The 17,840-nt window shown below is 33.9% G+C and overlaps 1 pseudogene; it reads right to left on the bottom strand.

The window, feature by feature from the left end:
- Positions 1-729: 729 nt before the first annotated feature.
- On the bottom strand, positions 730-4,775 carry LOC116422601 (annotated as a pseudogene).
- Between the last annotated feature and the right edge of the window lie 13,065 nt (positions 4,776-17,840).

The following is a 17,840-nucleotide window of genomic DNA, read 5'->3' as shown; positions in this document are numbered from 1 at the left end:
TAATGAGACAACATAACAAAATTTATAGGATGCATTCAATGCAAATTTTAGGGGAAATTTTAAATCTCTAAATGCTTATAAAAATAAAATGGAAAAAGAGAGGATCAATGAATTGGACATTCAACTAAAAAGGCTGAAAAATTAAGGAGAGTAATAAAACAGAACATAAGAAAACTATTGAAGTAATTGATAAAACTAAGAGTTGGTTTTATGAAAAGAAAACAAAATAGATAAATCCTTAGTTAATTTGATTAGAAAAAGGAAAGAAGAAAACCAAATTACTAGTATCAACAATGAAAAATGAACTTATCACTAATGAAGAAAGGAAATTAAAGCAATAATTAGGAGCTTTGCCCATCTGTGTGCCAATAAATCTGATAGTCTAGGTGAAATGTATGAGAATACTTATAAAAATATAGATAGCTCAGATTAACAGAAGAGGAAATAAATTACTTAGTTCCATTCTATTCTATCCTATCCTATTTTTGGTATCAATGAAGTGCAAGTTAAAAGTATATTAAAATATTTCTCTAGTGTCCTTCTCAGTGGCACAACTCATTTACTTGAATACCCTTGTGTCTACTTAGATAACTGTTTGCCAAGTGGCTTGCAGTGGGCACAGCTTTTCCCATGTACAGTTTTTCTCATACACACAAGGGGTTGTGAGTGACAAATGGGAGGGTGTATAAGGCAGAAAGAATATATATGGACAGATGAGAGCTGCAGGATCTACAGAAGGTGTCTCTTAAGTGAGCTAGGAACAAGCTGACAGACATCGGTTATAACTTCCAGTAAATGGGAATTCTCCAAAGCTGCTGCAGGACACTCCTTGTTAGCAAGCTGTTTGTTCACAGTGAGTTCTGAGACATCTGTCCCAAGAGTAATGTGAATATCCATCTTAAACCTTTTAGGCAAGGAGCAGATCAGCTTGATTTTGATGGACAAGCTGATTAATGTTGCCATCCTGCAATGAGGAATTGTGGGAGTAAATTCCACAGCCACAGTACTCTCGTCATTAACTTTTACTCAGACTTGATCCACCACCTTCAGCTCTTCCAAGATGAGTGGGTGCTCAGGATCATTGATGGACTGGATCAGGTCAAATATCACCCAGTTGTTGATGCTATTGGAGACTTGATCGCCCTTCAAGTGTGACAGGCTGCTCACCAGATCATTGGTAGATCAGTGGGTTTACATTCTCCAAGAACCAGCACATTCACTGGGTGCTCCTGTTGGGCAATAGTCCCATTTTATTTAATTATTATATTTAACATCTTTTTAAATTTAATTTTATGAGACTATTGGGTACAGCTAGTAAGTGTTAAAAGTCTAAGGTCAGATTTGAACTCAGATTCTTCCAACTTCAGGACCAGTGCTCTATTGCTATTTAGCTGCCCTTATGGTTTCATCTTTGAAAAATAAATTGAACAAGCTATTAATGAATTCCCTAAGAAAAAATCTCCAGGGCCAGATGGCTTTACAAGTGAATTCTACCAAATATTTAAAGAACAATTAATTCCAATAATATAAAAAACTATTTGGAAAAATAAGGGAAGAATGAGTCTTATGAAATTCCTTTTATGAATGGTCCTGATACCTAAACCAGGAAGGGCTAAAACAAAGAAAGAAAATTATAAACCAATTTCCCTAATGAATATAGAAGCAAAAATCTTAAATAAAATATTAGCAAAGAGATTATGGAAACATCACCAGGGTACTATACTATGACACAGTAGGATTTATATCAGAATGCAGGGTTTGTGCAGTATTAGAAAAACTATTTACATAATTTACTATATCAATAAGCAAACTAACATAATATAATTATATCAATAAATGCAGAAAAAGCATTTGACAAAATACAGCACACATTATTTTTTAAAAACAATAGAGAGCATGGGAATAAATGGAATTTTCCTTAAAATAATAAGTAGATTCTATCTAAAACCATCAGCAAGTATTATATGTAATGGGGATGAATTGGAACCGTTCTCAATAAGATCAGGGTTGAAACAAGTTGTCCCTTGTCACCATTTCTATTTATTATTGTATTAGAAATGTTAACATTAGTAATAAAAGAAGAAAAATTAATTGAAGGAGTTAGAGTAGGTAATGAAGAACAAAACTATCCCTCTTTATAGATGATATAATGATATATTTTGAAAATCCTAGAACATCAACTAAAATACTATTAAAAACAAGTGACAACTTTAATAAAATTGCAGGATATAAAATAAACCCGCATAAATCATTGACATTTCTTTAGGTTAGCAACAAAATCCAGCAGTAAAGTGATATAAAAGGAAATTCCATTTAAAATAACTGTAGGTAATATAGAATATTACCTGCCAAGACAAAGCCGGGAACTGTATGAGCACAATTACAAAACACTTTGTGCACAAATGAAGTTACATCTAAACAAGTGGACGAATATTAAATGTTCATGGATAGGCTGAGCTAAAATAATAAAAATGATAATTCTACTCAAGTTAAACTATTTATTCAGTGCCATACCAATAAAATTTTCAAGAAATTATAGAACTAGAAAAAATGCAAAATTCATCTGGAAGGATAAAAAATCAAGAATTACAAGGGAATTAAAGAAATAAATGTAAATGAAAGCGGCCTACCTGTACCAGATCTAAAATTATATTATAAAGTAGCAGTCATCAAAATGATTTGGCACTAAGAAATAGAATAGTTGAGCAATGGATTAGGTAAGGGTCCACAAGAACAATAGTCAATCCTATAGTAATCTACTCTTTGATAAACCCAAAGATTCCAGCTTCTGGGGTAAGAACTTAGTATTTGAAAAACAAATGCTGGAACAATTGGAAAATAGTCTGTCAGAAAGTAGGTATTGAACAAGTTTTTAAATATAAATATAATAATAGTATAATTATAAATTATATATGTTATATATAAAATGTAAAATATAATTAAATATAAAGGATGGTACTATAAGCAAATTAGGAGAACAAAGAATAGTCTACCTCTCAGATTTGTGTAGGAGAAAGGAGTTTCTGACCAAAGAAAAAGTAAAGAACATTATGAAATGCAAAATGGATAATTTTGATTATATGAAATTTAAAGGATTTTGTACAAAGAAAACCAATGCAACCAAGATTAGAAGGAAATCATAAAACTCTGCGGAGAAAATTTTTACATCCATAGGTTCTATTGACTCAAAATTTTAGGAATACTAATCATTCTCTAATTGACAAATGATCAAAGAATATGAACAAACAATTTTCAGAATTATTTTCTTCAGTCATTTGTAATCCTATGAAAAAAATGTTCTAAATCACTATTGATTAGAGAAATGCAAATTAAGACAATTATAAGGTATCATTTCACACCTAACAGATTGGCTAAAATGACAGGAAAAGATAGCGATAAATGTTGGAGGGGATGTGAGAAATCTGGAACACTAATACATTGTTGATGTAGTGGCAAACTTATCCAACTATTCTGGAGAGAAATTTGAAACTATGCCCGAAGATTATCAAACTGCATATGATTTGATCTAGAAGTGTCTTACTGAGTCTGTATCCCAAAGAGATACTAAAAAAGAGAAAAATACTCACATGTACAAAAATGTTTGTAGCATCTCATTCTGTAGTGGCAAGGAATAGAAGTTGAGTAGATGCCCATCAGTTAGGGAATGGCTGAATAAATTATGGCATATGAAAGTTGTTGAATATTAGTATTCTATAAGAAATGATCAGCAGGATGATTTCAGCAAGGCCTGGAGAGACTTAAGTGACCTGATGCTAATTGAATTGAGTAGAACTAAGAAAACACTGTACACAGCAACAAGATTATGTGATGATCAACTGTTATGGATTTGGCTCTTGAACAATGAGGTGACGCAGGCCAATTCCAATAGACTTGTGATGGAACTAGCCATCTGCATCCAGAGGGAGAATTATGGAGAGTGAATATGGATTTAAGAATAGTATTTTCATCTTTTGTTGTTATTGTTGTTGTTTGCCTATTTTGTTTTCTTTCTCATTTTTCCCCTTTTGATCTGATTTTTCTTTTGCTACATGATAAATGTGGAAATATTTTTAGAAGAATTGCATGTTTAACCTATATTAGATTCTTTCTGTGTAGAGGAGAGAGGAAGTAGAAACAGAGGGAGAAAAATGTGGAACAAAAGGTTTTGCAAGGGTAAATGTTGAAAGCTATCTTTGCATGTATTTTGAAAAATAAAAAGCTATTTTTATTAAAAAAAAAAAGATTGGGGTTGTGCCAGTGGTAGGAGAATTCAGCAGAATTTAGAGATTAAGAGGGAAAAAAAGTTAGAATCATAGAATAGTAGAGCTTGAAGAAAGGTCTAAGTTAAACTATAGTCAAATCAAGAAGAGAGAAAGCAGAAGGAAGGGGAGAAGCATTTATTAAGCTCATAATGTGCCAGGATATGTACTAAAAGCACATCACAAATATTGCCTTCTTAATTCTCAAACTAACTCTCTGATGTAGGTGCTCTTATTATTTCTATTTTATAATTGAGAAAACTGAAGCAGACAGAAGTTAAGTTACTTGCTCACATTTACACAGTTAACAAGTGAGGTCAAATTTGAACACAAATCCCTCAGGCATATCTTCATTTCTTTTTTTTTTTTTTCAGGGTTATTTTATTTTATTCTATTTTTAATAGCTTTTTATTTAGAAGTTCTATACATGGGCGATTTTACAGCATTGAAAATTGTCAAACCTTTTGTTCCAATTTTTCCCCTCCTTCCCCCCACCCCCTCCCCAGATGGCAGGATGATCAATACGTATTAAATATGTTAAAGTATAAATTAAATACAAAATAATTATACATGTCCAAACCGTTATTTTGCTGTACAAAAAGAATCAGACAGTGAAATATTGTATAATTAGCATGTGAAGGAAATGAAAAAGGCAGGCAGGCAAAAATATAGGGATTGGGAATTCAGTGTAATGGTTCTTAGTCATTCCCAGAGTTCTTTCACTGGGTGTAGCTGGTTCAGTTCATTACTGCTCCATTGGAAATGATTTGGTTCATCTCATTGCTGAGGAAGGCCAGGTCCATCAGAATTGATCATCATATAGTATTGTTGTTGAAGTATATAATGATGTCCTGGCTCTGCTCGTTTCACCCAGCATCAGTTTGTGTAAGTCTCTCTAGGCCTTTCTGAAATTATCCTGTTGGTCATTTCTTACTAAACAATAATATTCCATAATATTCATAAACCACAATTTATTCAGTCATTCTCCAATTGATGGGCATCTACTCAGTTTCCAGTTTCTGGCCACTACAAAGAGGGCTGCCACAAATATTCTTGCACATACAGATCCCTTTCCCTTCTTTAGTATTACTTTAGGATATAAGCCCAGTAGAAACATTGCTGGATCAAAAGGTACGTGCAGTTTGATAACTTTTTGAGCATAGTTCCAAATTGCTCTCCAGAATGGTTGGATGTATTCACAATTCCACCAACAATGTATTAGTGTCTCCGTTTTCCCACATCCCCTCCAACATTTTGCATTATCTTTCCCTGTCATTATAGCTTGTCTGACAGGTGTATCTCAGTGGTACCTCAGGTGTATCTTAGTGGTATCTCAGAGTTGTCTTAATTTGCATTTCTCTGATGCCATCTCTTCATTTCCTATCCAGCTGCACACATTTTGAACTTCTTTGACATGACACCAAGCACAAACTCATATTTGGGAAATCTTTTTTTTTGTAAGATGCAATCAGCCTTGTTACTCCATATCTCATCAATACCTTCTATCCCATCAGGGAACATATAAGGCATTTAATAGATTATTTATTAACTACTAAGGTTTATATACCTGCCTTTTATCTAGAGTCAAGTCAAAAAGGGTAAGTGGATGGAGACAAGCTTTTATTCAGCCCCAATTAAGTGCTAGTCCCTGTTCTAAGCACTAGATTATCCGATCAATTCCTTTACTTTCAGATGGTAAATATGAGGTCCAGAAAAATAAGTTCTTTGTTTCACACCAAATGGTAATTAAAGGCAGAGGGAACTATTCTTAGTTTTTTTATAATTCAGTGGTACACAACTCTTTTGGTAACAGCAGAGCTAGCTAGATATTGAGAGGAAAAAAAAGTGGGTTAAGATTTTAAATACCATTCACAGTAGGACTTACTGAACAAAAAGGCATTTGCTTCCTATTTAGAAATGAATCAAGAGAAAAAAGTCGAGAGAGGAAGAGTGATGAAGAATATTTGCTAAGAATTGAGGATGGGAGATGGCAAGGACCATGGAAAGAAGTCAGAAAAGCAGTAAAATAAATCAACAAATATTTAAGTATCTTTACTAAGTACACTGTGCTATATGATGAAAAACAGAAAGAGAGGAAGATCCACAAAATATCATTCAAGAAGAAGCACTAGAATTCAAAAAGTAATTAAAGGGTAGAAAGGAATAAGCTATGGACAACACCCCCAATATTTCTTTTTCATTCTGTGGCACATAAGCAGAGGCATACAAAGATAAGAGAAGTACAAGAACAAGCAGAATTTCTCTGGTGAGGAATGTTCTTATCTATTTATAAAAACAAGTGAACAGGATTTTATTTGACTTTGGCCTTTGAAAATAATCAGCTTGTTGGCAACAATCAAGGAAGTATTAAAAAAAAGTCAAGGGAAAAGATAGGGATTTATTGGTTCAGTACAGTAGCCACATGTTGGAAAAATCCAATATATTATGCTATATTCTTGGTATTAACACAATAAATTGCTCTGATCCCCCAGGACTATGAACAGAAAATAACAGGACATAGAGGAAATAGAAATCCTAAGATCAAAGAACTTTTGATTTGTAAGGGACCTGAGAAGTCATTTAGTCCAATGTCCCAACTGATACAACAATCCTCATTACAACATTCAGACAGATAGAACTCTCCTTAAATGCTTTTGACAATGTGGAAAATACTATATCCTGAGGCAGCCCATTTCATTTTTGAACAGCTGTATGAGAAAGTTCTTTTTTAATAGTGAATTGAAATTAACAATGTAAGTAGGATGGGAATAATGGAGCTTTGCCACAAAGCATCAAAATCAAGAGTGATTATGGTGCTTATAATCCTTCAATCAAAAGAGGTAACAAAAATAATTGGCCCTGGAGCTGTACCTTAGATCATCTTGTCTATCCCTGGCTTACTCTACTTTCTCTTCCAAGTACCTTCTGGGTGTTCCAGGCTTTCCATTTCTTGCTCATATAATGGTGATTGATATTTCATCTCCAGAACCTATAAGGACTGTGTACTAAGGATTCAAGTATTTCTCTGCAGTCTCTATGAGTTTTGCATTTCTCTGGTGAATTTTTCTTTACCCTGAATGTGTTTTAGATACTTTCCCCAGATACAATAATTATTAATAATATAAATAGTGATATTAAAGAATTATAGATAGACATACATTAATAATTTCAAGTAGATGATTATTACTATCATGATTTTAGAGATGAGGAAACTGAGACTGAGAAAAAGTTAAGCAGTGCAGCCATTCTGGAGGACAACTCAGAACTATACTTAAAGGGTTATAAAATTTCATATATCCTTTAACTCAGCAACATCACTGTTAAATTTCTATCCCAAAGAGATAAAAATAAACAAATCTGGAAAATATTTATAGTAGTTCTTTTTGTAATGGCAAAGAAGAGACAGCCATTAATTGGGGAATGGCAGAACATGTTATGGGATGTTATTATTTTTAATAGTATTTTATCTTTGTTAATACATACAAAGAAAATGTTTAATATTCAGCTTTGTAAAACATTGTGCTCTAAATAATTTTTCCTCCCTCACTAACCTCCTCCTTCCTCAAGACAGCAATCAATCTGATATGGGGGAAATATGTTCAATTCTCCTAAATATATTTCCATGGGAATATGATTATAATGGAATATTATAGTCCTTTATAGCAGATATATAGCAGTATATACCAAGGTAATAATGTAATAATGAAATACTTGCCTGAAGAAGAACAGAGAGAAAAAGAGGATGGTTTCAGAAAAAAAAAATAGTCTCAGAAGACTTATATGATCTCATGCAAGGTAAAGTCAGTTAAATCAACAGCATTATTATACATAGTAACAGCAACATTGTAAGAATGTTTTTTTTCTTTTCCATCATGGCTAATATTGAAATATGTTTTGCATGATTTTAAATGTATAATACATATCAAATTCCTTGCCTTGTCAAGGAGGGAGTAGAAGAAAAAATGGATAGTATTTGGAACTCAAAATTTTAAAATGAATTTTTAAAAATTTACATGTAAATTATGTTTAAGAAAATGCACATATATGGGAAATCTATAAATAAAATTTTATTTAAGGAAAATTTAAGGAAATGTATATATAGATATACAGACAAAAATATTATATATATATGTACACATATATATTCACACATACATATACATATGCATATATACGCATGTGTGAATATATATATATATATATATATATATATGTGTGTGTGTGTGTGTATATATGTATATACAATATTTTTTTTCCAAAAAAGTTAAGCATGTTGCTAAAGAGCAACAAGTACCTGAAACAAAATTTGAACTTAGGTCTTCCTTGTTCTTAGTAGTTAAAGCTAGCTGAAATCTCACTCCCTGTAAATTCTACCCCACTGATACTGACTAGGACCTCACAGACTACATCTAATCATTCTTTCTTTTGAGAATTCTTTATATTATTTAGATAATAGTAGGATCCCCTTTTTTCAGCCTATATATTCCTGGTTCCTATATAATTCCTGATTTTCAGACCTTCACTATCCTAGTTTTCCTGTTTTGACCATACTCCTATTTACCCATATTGTTCTTAAAATGCAGCCAGATGGCACAGTGGAAAAAGATCTGGACCTGTAGTTAAGAAGACCTGAGTTCAAATTTGTTGCAGCCACTTATTAGCTATGTGACCTTAGGAATGTTTCTCAGTGCCTGTTTGCTTAAGTTTCCTTAATTTAAATTGAGGATAATAGTAGCACCTACCTCCCAGAATTGTGGTTAGCATCTTTAGCATCAAATGAGATATTTTTTGTGTAGCTAGTTGGTGTAGTGGGTAAAATCCTGGACTTGAAGTTAAGAAGATAAATTCAAATCTAGCATTAGAGACTTATTAGTTGTGTGACTTGGGGTCAGTCAACTAAACTCTGGCTCAGTTTTTTTCAACTGTAAAATAGGGGGCAATAGTACCTACCTTTCAGAGCTTTTGAGAAGATCAAATGATTTAACATTTATAAAGTTCTTAGTACTTGGCACATAGTAGGTCCTATATAAATGCTAGTTATTAAAATGTGGAATCCAAAATGGAAAGTGTAGTAAGATCACAGATTTCTAGCAACAAATGACATTAGAAGACTGAGTTTAATCCCTAATTTTGCAGATGAGAAAACCAAGACCAAGAAGTTGTAGGAAGTTGCCTGTAAAGCATGTAAATCTTGTGTCAGAAATACGATTCAGGTCAGAAATAGAAATGGGAGGAAAAACAGCAAGCCAGAAGTTTTGGAAAAAATGAAGAATTCTGTACCTTGTGTGTTGATCCCAAGGTAATAACGAAATACTTGCCTAAAGAAGAACAGAGAGAAAAAGAGGAGAATTATACAATCCAGAAAGAAATCAGAAGCCCAAGAGTCTCTCTCATTGGGTAATTATAGCAGAGAAGGAAGAGTAGGGAACCTGAGTACAATGCCAAGGGATGTCCACAAGGACTCCACAATCACATTCTTTCCCATGGCATTACTGCTAGTAACAAATGTCAAAAGTCACCAATAAACATGTTCCCTTACCATATGTTCCAACCTATTCAAAATAAAACAAGAAGCCAATTGAATACTGTTGAGGTCAGCATGATGAAGGACATCAGTTAGGTAGAGAACAGCTGCTAAGGGAGATGACTTTTGCTCAGCTTCTTGGTCCCTGGGTAGAGGAAGCATCTGTCTCATCCTCACATAGATTTTCTGAGAGACTTCCCTGCTAACTCCCAAGGCTATTGCTGATAGCATTTGGATACCTGAAATGTCAAACCAGCAGATGGTACTTTACACATCCACTAGATAAGTTTGTCCTGGAGGCCGACTCTCAGGAGGCCCATGTGATCAAAGCCAATTTGACTTTAGATTCCCCTGCTGCCTTCGGACTTAGCAGATCACACCATGGTAGAGTAGACCCAAAACTAGGGAGCCAGGTTCCAGTACTGAATCTGCCACTAACCAAAATGCTGTGCCACCAATTGCCACTGGTCTTCTCCATGTCCCAATGTCTTCAACCATAAAATGCAGATTGGACCAGAGGATCTCTAAGGTTGCTTCCAGATCAGAAACTTTGATCTGCTGATCTTGAATCTCAAAGTCTACAAGCTTTAATAGTCTACAACCTTGATGAAGAATAGGAGACACATCAATCCTTCTAAGTCCCTCATTTGAGTCTTAATTGAGAGGAAAGAGAGAAATATTAGACCATTCACTTTTATAAAGTGGAGGCAGTACTCAATTAATGCATATTATAATAGATTATAGAGGAAATTTCAGGTACTGTTTTTCTATCATTCAGGGAGATTCCGTTTCTATGACAGTGTATTATTTTTGCCTACTAAATCACCCTTGAATGTCCTAATTGACTGAAATTATTAAGTTTACAGAAAGCACATTGACTCAAATCTTGTCCTAACATATTAAAAAAGGCTATACTTCAAACCATCTTGATTGCACTTAAATGTTTTAAACTGCACTGTACCTAAAGGAAATTCGGATCTCAAATAATTCAGATGGTTGAAGTTAAAAGAGAAATAAGAGACCCAAGAAGAGGAAGCAAAGAGATTGTTTAGCTACATAAACACACCGTTATGGATTGGTTGTCCTTTGAAGTTCTAACCCCTGGGAGACACCATTTCTACTCATGATATGCCACTAAGCTAATAGGAAGCCTTGTATTGATCAGTCAGGGCATTATCCATCCTGGATAGTCCTAGGTGAATACTAATGAGTTCTGATTCCTTGGCTTTCTTTTTTTCTGTATTCCTTGCATTCTTCTGTTTGTATTCATATTCATATGTTCCCATATCTCTCATTAATCACATTTAGATAGGCAGAATAAGATTTTGAGAGATACCATAGTCTTATCAGTGGTGTATCTCTATCTCTTAAGTTACATCACTTTTGTAAAAGTTTAAGCTCATTCATAGGACTACAGATTTAGAGTTACAAGAAACCTCAGAAGTCTAAGTCTATCCTTTCCTACTCCTCATTTTACAAATACTGTTAGTCTTTTGCTCCAGAATCTTCAATAGCTCTTTATTTCTTTTGGATAAAATAAAATTTCTCTTTTAGATATTTAAATCCCTTCACAGTGTATTCCAGCTGATCTTTCCAATTTTAATGAACATTACTGCTTTTCTTACCCTTTCCGTTCCAATCAATTTGGATAGCGCTCTAATATAACTGAGGTCCTATTCAATACTAAGAAATTGCCCACCTCCTACCATCCAGTGTTTCATTACTAGTAAAGAGTAGTGTTTGATACAGACCCTTAAAGAATTCCTATTAAATTATGCCTCAGCTCCCTCTCCATTCTGGGGAGTCTTTAGAAACTGCCTCAGAGGCTCTATAACAACTTTTCTGTATACAAAATTAAAATATGAATCCTAGTACAGTAAGTACAGTCAATAAGAACACCTTAGAAAACTTAGATTGTGCAGATGATAAACTGAAACATCCATGCTTTTGGTAAAAAAGCTGATTTGAAAAAAAACTATTGAGGAAACTGAAAATAGTATGGTAGAAACTAAGTACAGACCAACATCTCACTGTCAAGATAAAGTCAAAAGAGGTATGTGCAACAGTCCCGAAGTCAGGAGGATCTGAGTTCAAATTTGACCTCAGGCTCTTAATACTTCCTAGTTGTATGACTCTGGGTAAGTCACTTAACCCTAATTGCCTCAGGGAGAAAAAAAGAAGTAGGTAATTTACACATAAAAGTGATACCACAAGCAAATTTGCCTATTTGTCAGATCTGTGGATAACGGAAGAATTTAGGATCAAACAAAATATACAGGGCACTAAAATTTAAGATAGATCCTTTTAATTTTATAAAACTTAAAAAGATTTTGTACAAGCCAAACCAATGTAACCAAAAATAAAAGGAAAGTAAAAAACTGGTTGTGGGGGGGATTTTGTAACAGGTATCTCCAACAAAGGCTTCATTTTTCAACTACTTAGAGACCTAAGAGAAATTTTAAAAAATACAAGTCATTCTCCAATTGATAAATGGCTGAAGAATATGAACAAGCAGCTTTCAGACAGAGAAAGCAAAGGATGTGGGAAAACTAGACACTACTGGTGTAGTTATGAACTGTAGCAAACATTCCAGAGAGCAATTTGGAAATATATACAAAGGGTTCAAAAGCAATGATTTTTGATCTTTGATCTAGTAATATCACTGTTAGGTCTATATCACAAAGAAATAAAAAAAAATGGGAAAAGGACCTATTTGCACAAAAAAATATTTATAGCAGCTCTTTTGTGGTATCTAAGAATTAGAAATTAAAGAGAACACCCATGAATCAGGGAATGGCTAAAACTGTGGTGTATAATTGATGGAATATTATTGTGCATAAGAAATAACAAGCAGAATGACTTCAGAAAAACCTGAAATAACTTACATGATCTGATGTAAAGTGAAGTGAGCAGAACCAGGAGAACTCTGTACATAGTAAAAACAATATTGTATTATGAAAGATTGTAGATGACAGTTATTCTCAGCAATGCAATGATCCAAGACAGTTCTAAAGGACTCATGATCAAGTATGCTAACTGCCCTCAGAGAAAGAATTCCTCCTTCTCCTTGTCATCTTTTTCTCCTCCTCTTCCGCCTCCTTCTTCCTTCCTTTGTTTACCCTCAATTACTTAATTTTTTAACATTTAAAAATATTGAATTCCAAATTATATTCCTTCTTCCCTTTTTCCTTTCCTCCTTCCTTGAGAAAGCAAACAATCTGATTTATACATGTGTAACCATGGAAAACATTTCCATATTGGTTATTTTGCACACAAATATTTGAATAAAAAATGAGATAAATTGAAAAATAGCATGCTTTAGTCTGTTTCAGAGAATATAAATTCTTTCTCTGAGGGCATTCTCAAATTTATAATGAGTTCAAGCTATTCTTCAATTGGTAAATGGTCAAAGATTATGAACAGACAATTTTCAGATGAAGAAATTTAAACTATTTGTAGCCACATGAAAAGGTGCTCCAAATCACTATTTATCATAGAAATGAAAATTATCTCTGAGATATCTCTTCACACCTGTCAGCTTGACTAAAATGACAGGAAAAGATAATGACAAATGTTGGAGGGGATGTAGGAAAACTGGAATACCGATGCATTCTTGGTGGAACTGTGAACAAATCCAGCCATTCTGGAGAGCAATTTGGAACTATGCTCAAAAAGTTATCAAACTGTACATACCCTTTGATCCAGCAGTGTTTTTACTGGGATTATATGCCAAAGAAAAAAAGGGACCCACATATGCAAAAAATGTTTGTGGAAGCCCTTTTTGTAGTGGTTAAAAAATGGAAACTGAATGAATGCCCATTAATTGGAGAATGGCTGAATAAATTATGGTATATGAATGCTATGGAATACTATTGTTCTGTATGAAACGACCAGCAGGATGAATACAGAGAGGCTTGGAGGGACTTGCATGAACAGATGGTAAGTGAAAGGAGCGGAACCAGGAGATTGTTATATAATTTAACAGCAATACTATATGAGGATCAATTTTGATGGATGTGACTCTCTTCAACACTGAACTTCAACAACTTCAAACCAGTTCCACCTGTGCAGTGATGAAGAGAGCCATCTACACCCAGAGAGAGAACCATGAGAACAGAGGGTGGAACACAGCATAGCATTCTCACTCTTTCTGTTATTATTTGCTTGCTTTTTATTTCTTTTTTCTCAGTTTTTCTTTTTCTTCCTTCTTGATCTGATTTTTCTTGTGCAACTGGATGGCTGTGTGAATATATATATACACATATTGGATCTGACATGTATTTTGGCATATCTTGGCATGTATTGGACTGCTTGCCGGGTGGTAGGGGGGAGGGGAAAAGAAGGGGAGAATTTGAGGCAGGGGATTATGCAGGGGTCAATGTTGGAAAAATTACCCATGCATATGCTTTGTAAATAAAAAGCTTTAATAATTTTTTTTAAAAGTGGTAGGACCAGAACTTTGGATCTTCAAATCCAGTAGACGTTTCGACCTATTATAAAAGAAGAAATTAATTGACTTGGATTGGACAACTGTGATCTGAAACAAATTTTACTTGATTATGAACCATCACTATATTAAAACTCTTTCAAATCCTTCTCTGATTTCACACAGATCCCAAAAATCAACTGCCAGTGATTCTGGAGGCTGATTAGTTGATTGCCATAGTTTTCTTAGATATGTTCCATCTTGGTTCAGAGACAAGTCTGTAAATTTCTTAAGTCTTCTACCATAAGCTCTGAACTATTTTGACAAAATTTTAATTATTTCAATAATATCCCCAATCATATTTTGGTCCCATTTATGGAAAGCTTTTAAAAAGAATTTAGCACAAATTATGAAGTAAGACTAAGAAAGCAAATGTAGACACAATTAAGGAGTTTTATTATGTAAGAAATTTGTCACTAGCAATGTGAGGAGCTACTAACACAGCTTCTCTAAATGATGTATATCCTTCTTTGAATTACACTCACACACTTACATACAGGGAATGTCAGCATAAATTATGATGGTCCACTTATAGGTAGCAGACATGTTGCTAGTTATTTATATTTAGTTGAAGTAAGCAGAATTTGAAAAATTAAAATAAGGGTACACTTTTAGTTTTTATTAGATTATGATAAGCATAAAGAGGAATGGTATAATTCTTCCTGGTAAAACTTGGACTGCCTCAGCCATTAATCACCCTAGGAGTTTTATCTTACCTTCTGGGGAAACTTACAGATGGGAACTAGAAGGCAGATTTTTTTTTTACCACAGCATATTTGTTTATTTCCATGTTTTTTAAGACTCTCAAGAGAAATAAGGGGAAGGAATATACAGAGACTAATAAGATGGTGGGGCTTCTCAAAGGCTACATGAACAGAGGTAGTGGAATAAATAATTCCCCTCCTTAAATATATGCCTCCAAAAGAGATGGAAGATAAAACCAAAAGAGATACATAGCAAGGCAAAGACTGGGAGAGAGCGGGCTGTTTGTTTTGAAAAAATAAGTGCTTTCTCTGGTGGCTGGATCACTAAGTCAAAAGAGGATCCTTGTAACACCCCCATTCCCACCCCCATCCCCAATTGTATTATTATGTACTTATTATGCGCCACATATTGTGTTAAGATCTTGGGATACAAAAAAGGCAAAATATAGTCCCTATCCTCAGGAACTCACAATATAACGATTGTCACAAGTAAATATATACAAACAAATTGTGTACAGGAAAAATAGGGAATGAGTAAAAGAAGAAAGACTTTGGAATAGAATAGAATGGGAAAAAAGTCAACAGAAATTAGATTTCATTAATAAAGAAAGAATGACCTGTCAGACAACAAATGCAGTACTTTATCCATTTCTAGGCATCAAATTTCAGAAAGGTTATTGACAAGCTGAAAGATATATGGAGGAATCACTTTGTGAGTAAAATAAATTAGAAAATGTACATAAAAGATGTATCAATGAAATTAGAAATGTCTAGGGCAAGAATGTGAAAGCTATCTTCAAATACTCAAAAACTATAAGTGGACTTAGATGATGAAGAGAATATCAATAACTGAATTTATATATCTAATTCTCCAGTCTTACAAAATTCTTTTTTTAACAATAGCTTTTTATTTTCAAAATTCGTGCCAAGCTAGTTTTCAACATTCATCTTTGCCAAACCTTGTGTTCCAATTTTCTTCTTCCCTTTTCCCAACCCCTCCTACAGACAGCAAGCAATCCAATATTGATTAAACATGTGCAATTCTTCTAAATATATTTCCATATTTCATCACGTTGAAAAAGAAAAATCAGATGAAAAGATGAAAGAAAAAAGACAAGAAAAAAACAAGCAAACAAACAACAACAAAAAGGTAAAAATATTAGTCTTTGATCCACATTCAATCTCCGTAGTTCTCTCTCTAGATATGAATGGCTTTCTCCATCACAAGTCTATTGGAATTGGCCTGATCAACTCCTTGTTGAAAAGAGCCATGTACATCAGAGTTGATTATCACATAATCTTGTTCCTGTGTACAATGTTCTCTTGGTTCTACTCATTTCACATTCCATCAATTCCTGCAAAATTCTTAAAAGAACAAGAATTAAGGGCAAAATCACGAGAAGCATTGACTATTTTTTAAAAAGCACTTGATTTACTTAATCAAAATATTGCCCTTAAAAGCTTTCCTCCAAAAAGGTATTTTCTGATACATGTCAAAATAGTAGGAGATATTTTTAAAAGATATAACAACAAATAACTTTTGTAATGTTCTTCTCTAAAATATAATGTTCTTTGGGAGGAGGTTTCTTGGGGGGCTTCTGGGAGCAGCCTTCTCTTCAGTTCAGTGTAATCACCCCAAAATTCAGCCAGGAATTAAAATCCAAATCCTCTATATCTCCTTCAAAATAGCCTGGTTAGCTTTCTTAGAGGCCTATCTTTCTCCTTGGTTTTGAGAGCTCTTGCCGCTAGTCCTTTGTCTCTTCCAGCTTCAGCCTCTAGCTCCCTCCAAATCTCTCCAGTTAGCACAAAGGTGGAAGTGGGAATGAATCTGACTCCACCTCTGAGAGTGGGCTTGTGAGCTTCTGGCTTTTGAATCTCCTGGACTGAATTCTGATTTGTGAATCTCCCAACATGCCTTCTGGTTGAGGCTCCTAGCTTATATATGCTCTCTTAAAGGTGTGAACTCTTAAAGATGTGAAAGTTGTGAACTCTAATAAGTACTAAGTTCATTAGCATTGTTTCTATCAATTCCAGTGACTGAGCACCTTGTAATAATTCTAACAAACTTTGTTTAATATTTCTCTGATTATTTATGTTAAAAGATGAATGATACAGGGAGATGTCATCTCCAATATGACTGGATTCATTATGGGTATTAAAAAGAAAATTTTTGTTAGAGTCCAGATTGAGTTAAACCAGAAGTCTTTTCCTATGATTCTGTGAACCCATTCCAATATGTATTGAATGGGTAGCACTCAGGGAATTTATAGAACTAGGGTAATTTGTATGTTGATGGGCTTTCTCTAGACACATATATGCAAATAGAAGATTTGGCCTCTGGTAGATTCAGCCTCCTATAGTTTACAACTGGATTCAAGCAGTGATACCACAGAGGGTTTATTGTTTACAATCCTTGCCTGCATCGAGCAATGTTTGGGGAGTAGAAAAGGCATTCCCAATGATTCCTCATGCTGCAATATTATATGTTAGGAAAATCTAGCAATATAATTTTAAGTTACAAAGATTAACAATGATAGCAAATATAAGTTGTATGACATGACAGCAGTAATTATTTCATGGATGTTAAAACAATTTCAAGTCTTAAACATGTAACTCTGTAAGGAGAGAACAGATTTTTAAGATAACAGAAACTGTAGGAATTTAAATCTAAATATTGTACCAGCTGGTCTCCTACAATTACTCTTAAATATACCCTTTTTTTCCTCAATACACTGGGAACTGTGAATTCTATGATCTATTAACAGAACCTGGTTTATTTGTGTTTAACATTTAGAAGTATTTTTGGTTTCTATCAAAGTAAAAATGCAGATTCAGCTCTTCCCTCTGACAGTCTCCTTCAAGTGCAC

The sequence above is a fragment of the Sarcophilus harrisii genome, chromosome 3, assembly GCF_902635505.1.
Source record: "Sarcophilus harrisii chromosome 3, mSarHar1.11, whole genome shotgun sequence".
NCBI classification, from domain to species: domain Eukaryota; kingdom Metazoa; phylum Chordata; class Mammalia; order Dasyuromorphia; family Dasyuridae; genus Sarcophilus; species Sarcophilus harrisii.
Note: the sequence above shows the minus strand (reverse complement) of the source record. Positions and strands in the feature narration are given on the sequence as shown.